Source organism: Phoca vitulina, unplaced genomic scaffold, assembly GCF_004348235.1.
Source record: "Phoca vitulina isolate PV1807 unplaced genomic scaffold, GSC_HSeal_1.0 scaffold90, whole genome shotgun sequence".
NCBI lineage: Eukaryota > Metazoa > Chordata > Mammalia > Carnivora > Phocidae > Phoca > Phoca vitulina.
In genome coordinates, this window is record NW_022589793.1 from 1492796 (window position 1) to 1510347 (window position 17552).

Sequence of the window (17552 nt, forward strand, 5' to 3'; positions counted from 1 at the left end):
GCCTGGATGACTCAGTCAGTTAAGCAGCCGACTCTTGATTTAGGCCCAGGTCATGATCTCAGGGTCCTAAGATCGATCTCTGCCTCGATTGTCTCTCTCCCTCTCCCTCTGCTCCACCCCCACTGGTGCATGCATTGTGTGCGTGTGCTCTCTCTCTCTCAAAAAATAAAAAAATAAATAAAAATAAAAATAAAAATGTACTGAGCAAGCAGATGGTTTAGATAAATAGATGTATCAATTGCCTGAATAGGAGCCTAAAGAGTTTAGAGATTTAAATTCTTCCAAAATTAGTTTACAGAATAACACATGGAATTTCCACTGTTTACTACCTTAATAAAATAATTCTGTGGTCCAGTGAGGATTCCTGACAAGGGACTTGAAACACCAGATACGATAATGTACTACAAAGCTCTAACAACTCCTACAGGGCGGCACGGCGCAAGAATTCAGAACCAGGGAGATGGAACAGATTCTTAGCCATGTTTCCCTTTAACAATCAGCAAAGATGGTAAATGGAAAAGAAATGATGCAAAGATAATCTTTTAAAAATTGAAGAGGAGTGGAAGCTGGAGTAAAGGAACCAGGTTGGGTGAGTAAGGTTAGGAAGGATTGTGGGTATAGTTGTCAGCCAGTGGGAGGAGGGACCGTGCCTGACTCGGACCCCCATCTTCCCTTTGCATCTTTTCCCGCTGGCTTTGGGGAAGGGCTACAAGATGGTCAGAAACACCCTTGCCCTTCCATCCTCATTGCCCCTCCCTCCAGCAGAGTAGACTTTCTAGGAGGTACTCCCCAACCCCCAACAGAAAACCCTCATGTAATAGAAATCATGCTTGGGGTGTTTGATAGAACTCATACAGGTCAGGACTTTATGGTTGGCTAGAAAAGTAAATGGTCTCACAAATAACAGTCATGCTTCTCAAAAAACCATGTCTGGAGTGGGTGGTCCCCCAGTGAGTACTCTAGCTCATTCTCTCATGTGTGGAACTGGTCTTGGAGGCACAAGGCACCAGGGATCCTGCTTGCAGTAATGCAGCCCTCACTCCACCCTCTCAACACAGAGCAGGCCAAAGAGGAAGGTTGCCAGGGGTCTTCCCAGGCTAACTATGGGAGTGGGAGGCATCTGGGAAGTGGAAGGATCCTGGGTCTCTTATTCTGTGCTCTGGAATAGGCTCTAACTTGTGGAAGTGTCATGAAGAGTAGGAGAATGCATTATGAGGTAACATTCCGGTGTCATGTATGATCTAGAACAGGAATTGGCAAACTATTTTTGTAAAGGGCCACATGAATATTTTAGTCTCTGTGGGCCATATGGTCTCTGTTGCAACTACCCAGCTCTGTCCTTGAGTGTGAAAGCAGCCATACGCAGTAGGTAAATAAATGGGTATGGGTATGTTCCAATAAAACTTTATTTACAGAAACAAGTGGCAGATGGGATTTTGCCCTCAGGCCAGAGTTTGCAGATCTGTGGTTTGGAACTTGCTTTTGTAGTTAGACCCATCTCCACTCCTTCCTTGTATGACGTTGGTAAATTATTTTAATTCATGAGATTCAGTTTCCTCCTATCTAAGACGGGGGTAATAATAGGTCTATAGGATTGTTGTATATAGTAAGTGCTCAAGAAATGTGAGCTTTATTGTTGGTTTGTTGTTAGCATCATTATAACTATTGTTTCTTGTGAGGAACAGAAGAGACTCAGGAAGGTCACCCTGGGACAAGTACCATCCCCTCGTCCTGGCTTAAAAAAAAAACAGGGGCACCTGGGTGGTTCAGTTAGTTAAGCATCTGCCTCTTGGTTTCGGCTCAGGTCATGATCTCAGGGTCCTGGGATCGAGCCCTGCACTGGGCTCCTTGGACAGCACAGAGTTTGCTTCAGGTTCTCTCTCTCCTTCCGCCTCTTCCCCCCACTCACGCTAGGTCTCTCTCTCTCTCTCTAAAATAAATAAAATCTTTAAAAAAAAATCAGAACACTGATTCTACTTAACACTTCTGTCAGCAGGCACGAGTCTTTAACATTTCCAAGATGCTGTAACATCTGTTGGCAGGTCTTTGGATATACTTCACATCAAATCTGAATTCCTGAAGGATCTGTGCTTATTTTTGTAACTTCAAATTGGAAGTTGAACTGGAGGTTTTCATGGAACTCAGACAGGTCACGACTTTACAGTTGTTTAGGAGAGTAAGTCACTGTCTCCATAAATCACATCTGACTTCTCAAGGGTACACAGCATGGCCAGACCATCCTTCTGCACTTTGGCTGAATTTCTTTCTCACTAGGCAGTCATTTGTTGCTGGACATTTAGGAAGGAACACACATTTTCCTTCTACTCCTCTCTGCTCTACTGGAACATCCCCAAGTCCCTGCTCTGGGGCCGCTTCTGTGCTGCCATTTTGTCACTGTCAGGAGCCAACATGTGGTCTCTGAAAAGCTGGCTCTTACTTGATGGCAGGGCCTCTGGCATTAAGATGTCCAAATTATTTGATTTTTTTCAGAACCAATAATCAGTGTCTGAAATCTGTCTTGCAGCCTTCTCCCTCTGCATTCCCCACTGCCCTGATGCGGACTGTCACTGTCTCACTCTGTGGTGACTGGAGCAGCTTCCTGGTCTTCGTGCTTCTCTTACTGCTCCTCATGAAGGCCTTCCCCCCCTCCCCAATCCCCCCCCCCGCCCCGTTTCACCATTCAGCAGCCACAGTGATCTTGGAAAATTGCTGATTAGATTGGATCAAAAATTTTAATGGCTTCCCACCAATCTTCAAATAAAATCCAAACTTCTTACAGTGGTCTGTCAAGGCCCCGCATGATCTGGCCCCTGTTTACCTCACCTTGTCATAGGGGCTGGCCCACTAAGTACCAGCCACACTGGTCACCCTCATATTTCTTAATAACACTAGAAGGCCCCCTGCCTCGGAACTTCGTATACAACCGTTCCCTGTGTGATGATGCTCAAATTCATTTCCTCCGGCTGCTATGACAAATGACCACAAACTTTGTGGCCTGAAGTAATACACATTTCGGGATGCCTGGGTGGCTCAGTCGGTTAAGCGTCTGCCTTTGGCTTGGGTCATGTGGGATCAAGTCCCGTATCAGGCTCCTTGCTCAGCGGGGAGCCTGCTTCTCCCTCTGCCCCTTCCCCTCCCCCTGCTTGTGTGCACTCTCTCTCTCTCTCTGACAAGAAACAAAAGAAAATGAAAACCAAAACCTTCCCTAAACAACAACAACAACAACTAACCCCACATGTTTCTTATCTAATAGTTTTGGAGGTCACACGTCTCAGGTGGGTCTCAGTGGGTTGAAATTAAGGTGTATTCCTTCTGGAGGCTCTAGAGAGAGAATCCATTTCTTTGCCTTTTCCAGAAGTACAGGCTGCTTGGATGCCTTGGCTCCTGGCCACATCACTCAGACCTCTGCTTCCCTTGCTGCCTTTTTTCCTCATGAGGACCCTTGCGATGAGAGTGGGTCCTGCGGTCTAATCCAGGATAATCTCCCTACTTTACAGTTCTACACTCGGTCACATCTGCAAAGTGCCTTCTGCCATGGAAGGTAACAGATTCTTAGGCTCTGGGGATCAGGACATGGACATCTTTTGTGGGGGCCAGTGTATTTCCCGATGTAGCTAACTCTCTAGTGCTGAATTTAACGGATCTCCTCAGAGAGGCCTTTCAGCCAATCCCATCTATGTAGGTTTCCCCTGATCTTTACTCTCATAACACCGTGTGACTTTGCCTTATTGCAGATTCCTCAATAAATATGCCCCATTATTAAACCTCTTTTGATTGTGTATGCACAGACCTTAACAGCCTGCATCTTCTCCCCCTAAGATCCTCTAGCCAGATGGGCCCCCTTCTCCCCACCCATAGGCTCGGTCCTGCCCTGGCCTGGCCTGAGCTGAAATCCTGGAGAAGGAGCAGGTAGAGATGATCTTGGCTCACCCTCAAGACAGTCTTGCCAGCAGGCTTCCATGTCCAGTTTGATTGGGAGGCCAGGGGCATAGCCTCCTGACTCCTTTTTAGTGGGGCACTGGGTCATGTCTGTGAAAATTGGAAAGTGGAGGGTTTTAGTGCTCTCTCTTTATAGACATGATTCTTGCCAGTTAGAGAGTTACTGGCAGGACCTATCCTTGTCTGAATCAGCAAATGGTCTGACGGAGTGCTTTCTTGCACTAAAATTTATGATGTTAATCACAGCTCAGTGAGAAACCTTTCCAGCAGCAGGCTCTCAGTTTTAGGTTGGGCTCCCCAGAAGCAGCCCTGCGATGAGGATTTGTGTAAAGTGATTTATTAGGAGTTCTCAGGGAATGCTGGTAGAGAAGTGGAGACGCGGAATGGGGACCAGAAGAGGCAAGAAGAGTGTGGTATCATCAAGCAGGGTCCCGTGGAGGGCCAGCATGGCTCAGTCCCACAGGGGAGCTCCAGAGACAGGACGGGTCACACCTGACGGTTGTCCCACAGAGACAAGACATGTCCTGTCACTAACTGGTTACGGGCTCAAGGGAATTCCCTAAAGGGAATGGAAATTCCTAGCCCCTTCAGGCTTTTGGCATGCCCAGGCAAAGTGAGCGCAGTGCTCTGACCAGGACGTACAGGTGCTGGCTGAGTGAAGGCACATCTGGAGCTGCACACCTGTGCTTGTGTGCAGACAGTGATGAAGGGCTCTGAGTGTGTATGGGTAGAGCCCCGGAAGCCCAGCTATGTTCTTCTGCTCTTAAGTGGAGCCATCAATTCATTCAACACATACTCTGTGCCAGGCTCTGGGGATGCAGGTGACAAAGGACATGGGCCCAGCCCTCATGAAGTTTAAAGTTGAGTAGGGGAGATGGACATTAAGTTTTTTAAAAAGCCCACAACAATGAGGAATGACAGTTGTGTGTAGTGCTGTGGATGAGAAGGCATGCTACCACCAGGGTAGACCTGGAAGGCTTTTTGTGATGCTGAGCCAAGAGCTAAAGGGTGAGTACAGTTTATTCAGACAAAAAAAGGGAGGAAAGAACGTTGTAAGCCAAGGGAGCACACGTGCAAGGGTCCTGAGGCAGGAATCAGCAGGAGGAAGTAAAAGAACGCTGGTGTGGCTGGAGTTCCAAGAGCCGGGGGAGTGGTAAGAGACCAGTCTATAGCTTGCTGAGGGATGATTTTTTTCCTGCTTGCCACCTAATTTCTTTCTGATGCTGTCCAGTGTTTTTCAGACCCAGATCTGTGGGCCATTGTACAGTATGTTCCTTGGAAGCCAAGGGAAAATGGGGACATAGAGAGGATGTTAGGTGGGTGAGTCTGTTTTCAACTGTTCATCTTTTCCCCACTGTAGCTTATAGCTGAAATTAATACATAAATTTACAGCCGCAAGTCAGTTGTGATAAATAATCCCAGAAGTGTTCCGATTATTTACATTTTTATGGAATCTTGCCTGAGCAAACCCAGAGAGCTCACTAGGCACTTGAAGAATTATGTCTTGTTCAAAACCAATTTAATAGCAATGGAAAATAAAGCCATCTGTGGGAACTTGTAGAGTAGAGTAGTAATTCTCTGCCAGATGAGCAATATACAAAAAGCACCAAATGAACCCGAGCACACCACGCTCAAAGAAGAGTAACAACTGCAACTTAAATGAACTGTCCGAGGACATCAGGCCTCCGCATGTCTCTTGCCTACATGTCATTCAGATGAGCATTCTGGTCACGTTGCGATGTGAGCAGAGTCCTCATGATGGCTCCGTCCGCAGTGGTGCTGACTGGAGGCAGGTCGCACAACAGGGAAGAAAGTTCGCTTAGTGGAGGGGTCAGCAGCATGGTTTTGGGGCCAAAGAGTTGAGGTTTGCATCTGGGTTCTGTCACTTATTAGCTGTGTGACATTGGGCACGTCACTGTTTCTCATTGTCCTAGTGCATAAAATAGGATAATACGTGTTTGGGTTCTTCTCTCCAAATCCAGCTAACAGCATTGGTTTCCTGTCCTTTCTTTTTTTTTGTTATTTCATAGTTTATCACTTATTTTTAAAAGCTTTACTGAGGCACAATTTACATGCATTAAAATTCACCCATTTTAAATGTACAGTTTAATGAGTTTTTAGCAAATTTATATAATTGTGCAATTACCTCCACAATCCAGTTTTAGAATACTTCCATCACTCCCCAAGGTCCCCTCATTCCCATTTATGGTTGATGCCTACTCCCACCGCCAGCTCTAGGAGACCACCAATGTGTTTCTATCTCTACAGTTTGTCTTTTCTAGAAATCTCCTGTAACTTGAATCATACAACAGGTAGTCTTCTGTGGCTGGCTTCTTTCACTTAGCATAGTGTTTTTGAGATCTATGTTGTTGCATATATCCAGAGTTTTCTTTTATTGTTGGCATGGATATAAACCTCATTTTACCCACTCACCAACTGATGGATACTTGGATCGTCCAGTTTTGGGCTGTTATGAATTGCTATACACAATTGCATACATGTCTTTGTCTGGACACATATTTTCACTTCTCTTGAGTAGGTATTTAGGAGAGAAATTGCTGGGTTGTACACTAAGTGATTTTTATTTTTTTATTATTTTTATTTTTTTAAAGTATTTATTTATTTGACAGAGAGATAGCGAGAGCAGGAACACGGGCAGGGGGAGTGGGAGAGGGAGAAGCAGGCTCCTCGCTAAGCAAGGAGCCCGATGCGGGGCTCGATCCCAGGACCCTGGGATCATGACCTGAGCTGAAGGCAGACGCTTAACTGACTGAGCCACCCAGGCGCCCTACACTAAGTAATTTTTAAAGAAACTACCAGATCATTTCCAAAGTGGCTGTACCATTTTACATTCCCACCATGAGCATGAGGATTGTAGTTACTCTCTGTCCTAATCCTTGATTTACCCATCTTTTTTATTTAGCCCTTCTAAATATGTTGTGGCATCTCACTGTGGTCTCAATTTGCATTTCTGTGATGGCTAATGGTGTGCGCACCTTGTCACACACTGTTTACCTATTGGTGTATCTTCTTTGGGGAAGTGTTCATTCAGACATTTTGCCCATTAAAAAATTGGGTTATCTGTCTCCTTATTAAGGAATTGTAACCATTAATTATTTTGGATACAAGTCCTTTCTCAGATATGTGTTTGGCAAATGTTTTCTTCCATTCTGTGGCTTGTCTTTTCATTTTACTTAGCACTGTCTTTTTTTTTTTTTTTTAAGGTTTTATTTATTTATTTGACAGAGACACAGCGAGAGAGGGAACACAAGCAGGGGGAGTGGGGGAGGGAGAAGCAGGCTTCCCGAGGAGCAGGGAGCCTGATGCGGGGCTCGATCCCAGGACCCTGGGACCATGACCTGAGCCTAAGGCAGACGCCCAACGACTGAGCCACCCAGGCGCCCCCTTAACACTGTCTTTTAAAGAGCAAAAGTTTGAAATTTGGATAAAGTCCAATTTGTCAACTTTTTCTTTTATGGATTGTACTTTTAATGTCAATACTAAGAAATATTTGCCTAGACCAAGGTCATAAAAGTTTCCTGTTATGTTTTCTTCTAGAAGTTTTAGCTCTTATATTTGGATTATGATCCATTTCCAGTTAATTTTTGGCATGTGGTGTAAGTTAAAGGTCTAGGTTCATTTTTTTTTTTTTTTTAAGATTTTATTTATTTATTTGACAGAGAGAGACATAGCGAGAGAGGGAACACAAGCAGGGGGAGTAGGAGAAGGAGAAGCAGGCTTCCCCGCGGTGCAGGGAGCCCGATGTGGGGCTCGATCCCAGGGCCCTGGGATCACGACCTGAGCCGAAGGCAGACGCTTAACGACTGAGCCACCCAGGCGCCCCTCTAGGTTCATTTTTTAACATAAGGATAGCCAATTGTGTTTGCACCATTTGTTGGAAGATTACCCTTTCCTCATTGAATTACCTTGGCCCCTTGTTGAAAATTATTTGTATGTGGGTTAAATTCTAGACTCTCTTACTTTTCTTTTGAGGAATAACCTTCCTCCCACTTGCTGCAGGCTCATGGGACAGTAACTGGAGACCTCATCCTCTCCTAGATGGGGAGTGGGTGCAGTAACCAAGCTGGGCTACTCTTGATGCTTTCTACCTAGGATTCGAATCCTGAGCAGTGAGACAAGGTGACAGATAATGGAAGAAGTTTGATTAAATTACAAAGGTGGTCTCCTAACCAAACTCATTCTATAAGACTCTCAATTATAACAGTTAACACCCATAGACCATTGGGTAGTCTATACTCAGCACTGTAGTAAACACTTTAATTACATACACTTATTTAATACTTACAGTAAAACTGTCAGACATATACTATTATCCCCATTTCACAGATGGGAAAACCAAGGCATTCACAGCCCAAGTAATTTGTGCAACCTCAAAGCTAGTGAGTAGCATGAACAGGATTTGAACCCAGGGAGTCTGGTTCTAGAACCCTGGCTTTTTTTTTTTAAGATTTTATTTATTTATTTGACAGAGAGAGACACAGCGAGAGAGGAAACACAAGCAGGGGGGAGTGGGAGAGGGAGAAGCAGGCCTCCTGCCGAGCAGAGAGCCTGACGCGGGGCCTGATCCCCGGACCCCGGGACCACGACCCAAGCCGAAGGCAGATGCTCGATGACTGAGCCACCCAGGCGCCCCTTGAACCCTGGCTTTTAAACAGGCTATTCTATTTTGGTTCTTCTCCTCCTCCTCCTCCTTCATTTTTTTTGTAATCTCTATATCCAGTGCAGGGCTCGAACTCACCATCCCCAGATCAAGAGCCACACACTCTTCTGACCAGCCAGCCAGGCGCCCTGTGCTTCTTTTTTTCTAGCTTCTAGAGGTGCTTTGGTTCTTGTCTGCTCCCAGGCTTGGCTATAGTCTAGAGGCTACTTTAGAAGGTCTGGTCCCCATTTCCTTACAGGAATTTCCCTGTGGCTTAAATTACCTATAGTCAGTTTCTGTTCTTTGCAACTAAAGTATGCTGACAAGCCCAATTCACAAAATCACCGTGAGAATTTAAGGAAGATTATGCATTAAGCTAAGCACAGTACCTCGCACCCAGCACATCAACAGATGTTAGAGATGGTGACAGTGATGAGGATGGTGGTGGTGGGGAAGGGACACTAGGTCAGGTAGCGGCAGTGTCATCCAACAGAACCATGTGCAGGGTACGGCAGCGGCACAGAGAAGGAAGTACCCAGCTCCACCCGGGAAGTTCCACGCAAACCTCAGAAGAAATACTGGGGCTGGGTCTTGCAGGATGCATAGGAACTCATCAGGGAAGTGGGATGGGTGAAGGCACGAGAGGAGGACATGAGAGGTGGAAATGGTACATACAAAGCCCTGGCATGTTTAGGGAAGTGTGAAATTCATTATGGTTGAACTGAGGGTGGGACTGGATGGGTGATAGAAGATGAACTTGCAGAGTATTTTGGAGGGCTCTATAGATCTTGCCAAGGATGACTGACTTTATCCTGAATGGGGCAGGGAGTTCCTGAAGCAGAATATGTCCTGGTGAGAGGCCAAGGAGCATTTGAAAAACAGCTGGGATTTCCACCACAAGGGGGTTCTTCTTCAGTAGTGTATTAGTGCACCAGGCTGCCATAACAAAATCCCACACACTGGGTGGCTAAACAACAGAAATGTACCTCTCACAGTTCTGGAGGCCGGAAGCCCAAGATTGAGGTGCTGGCAGGTTTGGTTTCTCCAGAGGTTTCTCTCCTTGGGTTGCAGACGGTTGTCTTCTTGCTGTGTCCTTATATGGCCTTTTCCCTGTGTGTGTGCATCCCATGTGTCTCCTTCTTCTTATAAGGACACCAGTACTGGATTAGGGCCCCACCCTTATGACTACATTTAATCTTAGTTACCCCTTTAAAGGCCCTATCTCCAAATACAGTCACATTGAGGGTGAAGGCTTCAACATACGAATTTTGGAGACACACAATTCAGTCCATACAACCAGCATTTTATGAAACATGTATTATCTCCTGGGCCCTGTGCTAAGTAGTTTCCATGCAGTCTTTCATTTCGTCCCCATACCAGCTCTGTAACTGTGGACAACTAAGTTACAGTTGTCACACTGTGCCTCAGTTTCCTCATCTGCAAAACAGGGATAATAATAGTATCAGCCTTATGGTGTTGTTATGAGTATTACATGAATCAATATATGTAAAGCATTTAGAACAATGTCTAGTAGGGTGTGTTTGTTAAATATATAAATAAGCCCTTTCTAGGATGAAGGCAGAATTCATATACTTATACAGACGAGAAAACGGAGACCTAGAAGGAGGAAGCGCGTTGCCCAAGGCCAACTGGCAGAAACACTTGAATTCAGTGCTGTCATAACCACAACACTATCATCTCATCTCTGAAATGGGCTCAGGGGGTTCTAGACTTGGGGTAGATTCTGTCATGTTTCTCAAGGGAAAAGAGCCTGGTCAGTTTCATATTTGGAGCGCAGGGCTTTTCAAAAAGCAAGCCCTGGCTGCTAGACTGGCACCAGGACTGGCACTCTGATCTGCCCCAATCTGCTGCCTCAAATGATCAGTAGGAATTTTTTTAGGTGCCAAAGCGGGAATAGAGCACAGAGGTATAGTTCGTGCATTTTGGAGAAAAGGCAGAAATTGTAGTGGGCTGAAGCAGAGGGTGTCTGGTGAGGAAGGGGAGAGAGGGGGTGTCCTGAGCCAGAGATTTGTACATCATGTCTGCCCTTTCATTGTAAGCCACAGGGACACACTGGAAATAGTTAAGCAGGATCACTTCTTCAGTATCAACTCGCAAACATGGATACTGGCCAATTTAGTCAAATAAAACAAAACAGTTAAAATGGAAACAAAGGGGCGCCTGGGTGGCTCAGTTGGTTAAGCGACTGCCTTCGGCTCAGGTCATGATCCTGGTGTCCTGCATCGGGCTCCCTGCTCGGCAGGGAGTCTGCCTCTCCCTCCAACCCTCCCCCCTCTCATGTGCTCTCTCTCATTCTCTCTCTCGCAAATAAATAAATAAAATCTTAAAAAAAAAAAAAAGGAAACAAAGGTCAAATAACCATACCTTTAGAAAGAGCTGCTCCAAAGATCTAGGCAACAGGAACTAACAGAAAACTCTTCAAGGCACTTTCACAGTTTTTCCTTCTGTGGGGGGATCCCCTCCAGACCCCCGTGCGGGAAGAGGGAATCTGATTGGCCTAGCCTGGTCACATGACCAGCATCGAGGCGGGCAGAACCTCTTGATTGACAGTCCTACCAGAGAGTCTCCAACGCGGGAGGGGAGGTTCCTCCAGTAAAAGTGGGGGCTGTTACCTGGAGGTGGGGAGTTGTTAAAAACATAGAGAAGCTGGAAGTAGACTTCTACTAACTGAGGGAGCAGACCTGAGAAACCAGAAAAGGGTGCTTTTGTTAATTTTTCACAGCCAACTCCATGGTTCCAAGTGCAGTGCAACAGGAAAACCTGCCCCATGCCTAATTTTAGCTTGTGACTTTAGGGATAAATATGGGTCTTTTTCATAGTTAAAATCTGATGGTCGGCAACTAGATACATTTCTGTACATATAGAAACAGAGTGTGTTTTATGAAGAAATTTATTTACTAACTGTTTTGAGTAGATAATACTTAAGTAGTATATTGCTATGGTTCAGAAATCAAAACGATATAAAAGGTATACATGTCAAAGTCTCATTTCCACTCCCAGGCCTACAGATGAACACTTATTAGTTTCCTGGGTGCCCTTCTTGTGTTCCTCTAAAGTTCTGTTTCAAGTACAGATGAAGATGTATAGGAAGGACTTGTCCTGGGTTTCCTTTCTGGAAGGTGTTGGGGTCTCCGAGAATGCCGGGAGAAGCTAGACATCTATTTTATCAGCCCAGCTCCAGCTCTGGGAGTCTCCCAGTGACCCTTTCTGCATGTCTTTTGTGGGGCTCTGGGGTCCTCAGAGTCCTCAGTGCGCTACTTCATTTCCTTGGGGAGGTCCAAGGCTTGTAGGCCTGGGAATGAACACCGCAGTTCACTGGAATACTCCAGCTCTTTGGGACTGGGGAATCCAGGAGTTCAGGCTAGTTTTCACATTCCTCCAGGTTCTCTAGGGTAGGGGTCTGGAAACTACAGCCAGAATGGTTGGCCACTTGTTTTGTAAATAAAGTTTTATTGGAACACAGCCACACCCATTTGTTTACCTATTGTCGTGGCTGCTTTTCCTTTATAACAGCAGAGCAAGGTAACAGAGACTTTCAAAGCCTGACATGTTTTCTCTCTGTCCCTTCACAGAAGACCTTTGCCAGCCTTGCTCTAGGGACTCCCCAGGGTTGGAGAACCCTTGATGGCCCAAACTGAGGAGGTCATCAATTCAGAGGAGAGGCTCAGACAAGAAGTCTGAGAGTCATCCTTGTCCCCTCCTTTGCCTCAGCCTATCCCCGCCTCACATTCACTTCAGCACCAGTACTTGTTGATTTTTCCTCCAAAATATTCTTGGATTCTGTCCATGTCTCTCTGTCTCTGGCAGCATCATGGCTTCATCTCCCACCCAGACCACCACTGTCTCCCCAAGCCTACCTTCTGCTTCCACCCACTCTTCACAGAGAAGCCACAGTGGTCTTTGCAAGGTGTGGATCTGATCAGGTCACCCTCCTGCTTAAAATCCTTTGGTGGCTTCCTGTTGTTCTTAGAATAGGGGCTCAACTCCACAGTCTGGCCTCTGCCTGCCTGTCCAGAGCCTTCTCAGGCCATGCTCCCCACTTCTCTGCACTCCGGCCAGTGCTGGGCTCTGCACAGCTGGTGCTGGGCTCCCTCCAAATCAGGGCTTCTGCACATACTACTTCCTGTGCCTGAATGTCCCCCACCCTCCCTGTTTTTCCAATGGACTCCTCATCCTCAGGTGTTACCTTGACCATCATTTCCTCAGAGAAATCTCTCTCGACCTCTCTCACCAGGTAAATCCCCTTATAGGCTTCTGTCCCCACCTCCAGCATCTTGTCACAGCTGCAATTCTACATTTATTTGTGATAGTTTTCTTGTTTGTCTGCCTTTTCCATGAGCGTGGGAACCCATATCTGATTTTGCTGACTGTGGTGTCCTCAATGCCTGGCACTGTACCTAGCCCATAGTAGACCGTCAGTAGATATTTATTTACCAAGTAAGGAATGAATCGTGTTTTATTCCAGCCACCTCTGGGTGATGGGAGAGATTCTGCTGTGCAGCTTGTTGAGGTTTTAGGTGCCAGAGTCTCAGCTTCTCACCCCGAGAACCACATTTAACAGAGTGAGTTGGCAGAGCCAACCTTAGGCTGGTGTTGATTGAATGCCACTTTGAGACAGCAGCTGCTGAATTCCTTCCAATTGGTGTCTTCAGCCCCAGACAGGGTGTACACAGCATGCTTTTCTCCAGACTGTGTCCCTGGGATCAGTCCTACCAGGAGGGCTGCTTGTCACCTTTGCTTCCAGCTTCTCGGTGCCTGGTTCCCCAAGAGCCCAACCAGTGAAGATGCTAATGAGGGAAGACAGGTGTCTTGGCGCCCCGGCCCCCCATCTGTTAAGTATTCCATGGGATCCAGGCGCAGAATTTTGTTTTTCTGGACCTAAGCTGCCCCTTGACATAGCCAGTGATTGCTTTTTTAAAACCATGAAGGGGAACTAGGTCCTTTCATCCACTGATAAGGTGCTAGGTGACAAAGAGATCAGCATCCCAACACATAAATCTGCAACTAATCCTTGGGAATCAATATTTTTCATTAAGAACCTGTGAGAGTTGGGCCATTATGGGGAAAATCTGTTTAGGTTGACACCTTGATGAAGTTATTCAGTTCAGGGGCTTAAGTCATTGAAAGGTAATAAAGAGCACAGAGCAATCTTGGGGCTGGTTAGGGGAGAAAACGATGGGAGTATTGAGTTTCAGTTCAGTGAAAAATGACCTCCTGATTTATTGGGGAATGATGGGGTGCTGGCCTCTTGGGCAGGCCGGGCCAGACACAGTCAACAGGGCAGCATCTCACTCACCGCCTTGCACCCACCTGCAGTAGTGGCTGCTCTTTATAAGCTGTCTGCCAGTAAGAAGTGGGGAAGTGTGGTAGGGGGCTTGGGATATTTTCAGCATTCTCTAAGTCCTGACCCTCATAATGCCCTTTCACATTTTGGACATTTTCCTGTAGTCATGCGAGATAGTCTTTTCCCACCCTGGGGTGGGAAAGAAGGGGTGTGCTTGTGGGGAGGTTTATTTATATCCAGCCCGGTGTTATTCTGCCACATGTTGGAGTTGGTTATTTGTCTCTCTACCTGTCTAGTCTGTTGGGGACATTAGAATCTATGCCTTTTGACAGAGAGAGTTCTAAAGAGTTTAACAATGAGATGGAATTTACTTTTGTAAAATTGCCTTTATGATCCGCTGTGTCTGGAAGGATCCAGCCCATCACTAGAAAGAACCAGGCTTTCTTGGAGCCAATCATGGGTATACTCAGAGTCCAGAGGAGGGCATCACAATTGTGGGTCCAATTTGTCCATAGAGAATTACCTTAGATGGGCTCTTGGAAGTACATTTTCTTGGTCCCTTGCCCTCTTGCTTTCATCCTTTTTTTCTTTCCTTCTTTTCTTCCTCCTCCCTCCCCCCTTCCCCCCTGCTCTGTGTATTTACAAGTGATGTTAAGTTAACCACCTTGTGTGGAAACTTTCCTTTGACATTTTCTTGTAAACAACAACAACAAAAATGCCAGCATCAGAGTGTTTTAGGTTGGATGAAATACGGTATTTTGATTTAATGCAGTTGAAAGATGTCCTCTCTGGGGGTGAGGATGAGGAAGTATTAAAGAGATGAAGGTATTAAAGAGAGTATTAAAGTATTAAAGAGAACCTCATTCTACTGAAAAGTCACACTGGCGGCTGGATGGGTTATGTACAGGGAGAGTAAAATGGAGGCAAGAAGTCCAGGTGAGGGTCTGAACTAAGGCAGTTGCAGTAGGGATAGTAAGAAGGTAGATTCAGGAAGTAGTTAAGAAGTCAGGTCCATAGGAGTTGCTGACAGTTTGGATTTGGGAGATGAGGAAGAGAGCTGGCCGATGAAGCAGCTGGGCTGGAGCTCAGCAGAGAATGCAGGGCTGTGAGTTCTTGGTGATGAAGAGGTAGTGGAAGTCCAACACCTGGATAGGACCATCTAGAAAAATGGAAGGAAGGAGAAGATGAAAGAGCCAAGAACTAAGGGACAGGTAGAGGAGACTGAGGAGCAGTCCAAGAGGGAGAAGGGAAACCTGAGGGAGTGGAACCATGGCAGCCAAGGATGGAGAAGGAAGGAAGGGACAGCTGTGCTACCCCTCTGCAGAGAAGCCAAGATCACAACTCAGAGTGCCCCTTTGGCTTGGCAGGACAGTGTCATCGCCAGCCACACTCAGAACAGTTTCAATGCCATGCTGGGAACTAGAGACCAGCAGATTGAGGAGTGAGTGGACTGGTCTGTAGAGCTGTGCTCCCAGATGCAGGTTCCTCGTCTAGCATGATGTGAATGGCGCCCCTTCCAGGCCTGAAAGTGAAGTTTCTTAGTGTAGACCAGATGCTTGGCTCTGGGAGGAGGGAAGGGGTGGTTGCTATAGAGAAGTATCACTTTCGTTATTTTAACTTTGAGGAGATTGGGGCTATTGTTTTGGCACCGAGGAAGAAAACTTGAAGAAGAGGCTCCCATTAAAGCTAGGGAAAACAGAGGGTAGAAAATAAATGAAGGGGTGGGATCCAGAAAGAGATGTGGAAACCAGCCTTGTGCAGGAGTCAGGGGGAAAGGACGTAAGTGCCCTGTCCAGCCCTAGCTCTTTAATGGAGCTGGTTCCTCGATGCAACATGCCGCTTAGATTTTGTGAGAGCCAGCCTAGGGCAACAGTCCTGGGCTCAGTGTTTTTCTAGACTGCAGTCGGGCTTGCCTACGGGAGCTGTCAGTCTGCTCTCATTCCCTGGTCTTACATTTTAACACTTCATTCATTCATTTATTTATTGATGGATCCATTCAGCAAACATTCATCGAGTACCTGCTGTGTTCAGACACTGTACTAAGCAACAGTGGGTACAAAACTGAACACGACCCAATTCCTGCCTCATAGAACTTAGAGTCCTGTGGCAGAAGCAGACTAGCAAACAGACAAAGTGCCATGTGATCGAAACTTTCATCTTCATTAAGTGCTGTGCAGGTCTCCCCTGGGGTGGGAAAGAAGGGGTGTGCTTGTAGGGGAGGCTTATTTATATCCAGCCCGGTGTTATTCTGCCACATGTTGGAGTTGGTTATTTGTCTCTCTACCTGTCTAGTCTGTTGGGGACATTAGAATCTATGCCTTATTGGTTCTTGTGTCCCCTGTGCCAGGCACAGGGCCTGGTACTGGGAAGATGTTTAACAGACATAAGTGCTTGATGAATGAATGCTTCCTTTGGGCTTTAAACCCTAATGGTTATATCTTTGCCCGGTGTATCTCAACCTTTTAAATTCTTGGTATCCCTTTCATGATTCATCCTCCATCCCCCCAAATCCTCATTTAAAAAGATTTAGTCTTGGGGTGCCTGGGTGGCACAGTGGGTTGGGCATCCAACTCTTGGTTTTGGCTGGGGTTGTGATCTTAGGGTCATGTGGTGGAGCCCCGCTTCAGGATCCACACTGAACTGGGAGTCTGCTGAAGTTTCTCTCCCTCTCCCTCTACCCCTCCCCACTGCGCACTCTCTCTCTAAATTAAGTAAATCTTAAAAAAAAAAAAAATTAAGGGATGCCTGGGTGGCTCAGTCAGTTTAAACATCTGTCTTTGGCTCAGGTCATGATCCCAGGGTCCTGGGATTGAGCCCCGAGTTGGGCTCCCTGCTCAGTGGGGAGTCTGCTTCTCCCTCTCCCTCTGCCCCTCCCCCCACTCATACTCTCTCTCAAAAAAATAAAATCTTAAAAAAATAAAAAGATTTAGTCTTTTAAAACTACCTGTGTTTATTAATAGCCATTAATTTAGTCATTTAAAAATTACGCATTCTGTAAAATAATAAATCACAATATGAAATAGCAATAACATAAAAAAAAAAACCTGGCATTTACTTAACCAGCCAGTTGGGGTTATTGTCAACCTGTCCGAGTTATTGTAGCTAAATGTCCACATTTCATTAGGGATTTGTTGTGGGTTCCCTTTCCTCTCCCTCCAGGTGGCAGCATGGAGTAGTGGTTAAGCCCTTGAATTTTGGAATCAGATTTTCTGGGCTCACATCTTGGTACTGCCTCTTACAACCGTGTGACCTTGAGTGAGTTACTTAACCTCAGTTTCCCCATGAATAAAAAAGGGACTATAATAAATGCCCATCTCACAGAGTTTCTCTGAGGACTTTCCCAAAGCGCCTAGGAAAGAATTGGCACCTCCTAAGTGTTTTCCATCAGGTGATGTCTGTGCTCCAGCAATCCGGTGACTTCTGCACAGACCGCAAGAAGCCCCCGGCCATCCCAGTCCTCTGCGGGGAGGGAAGACCTATAGCTTTTCCATTTTGCTCCCCATGATTTCCAAAGGCGGCAGCATTTCTGAGCGAACAGGAATGCTTGCCTGCTGCTCGCTGCTCCTGTATGTATTGATTAGCATCACAGGGGTGGGGATGGGGGTACTGTTCTAGAAACACTCACTTTGATTCCTCAGATAAATCCCC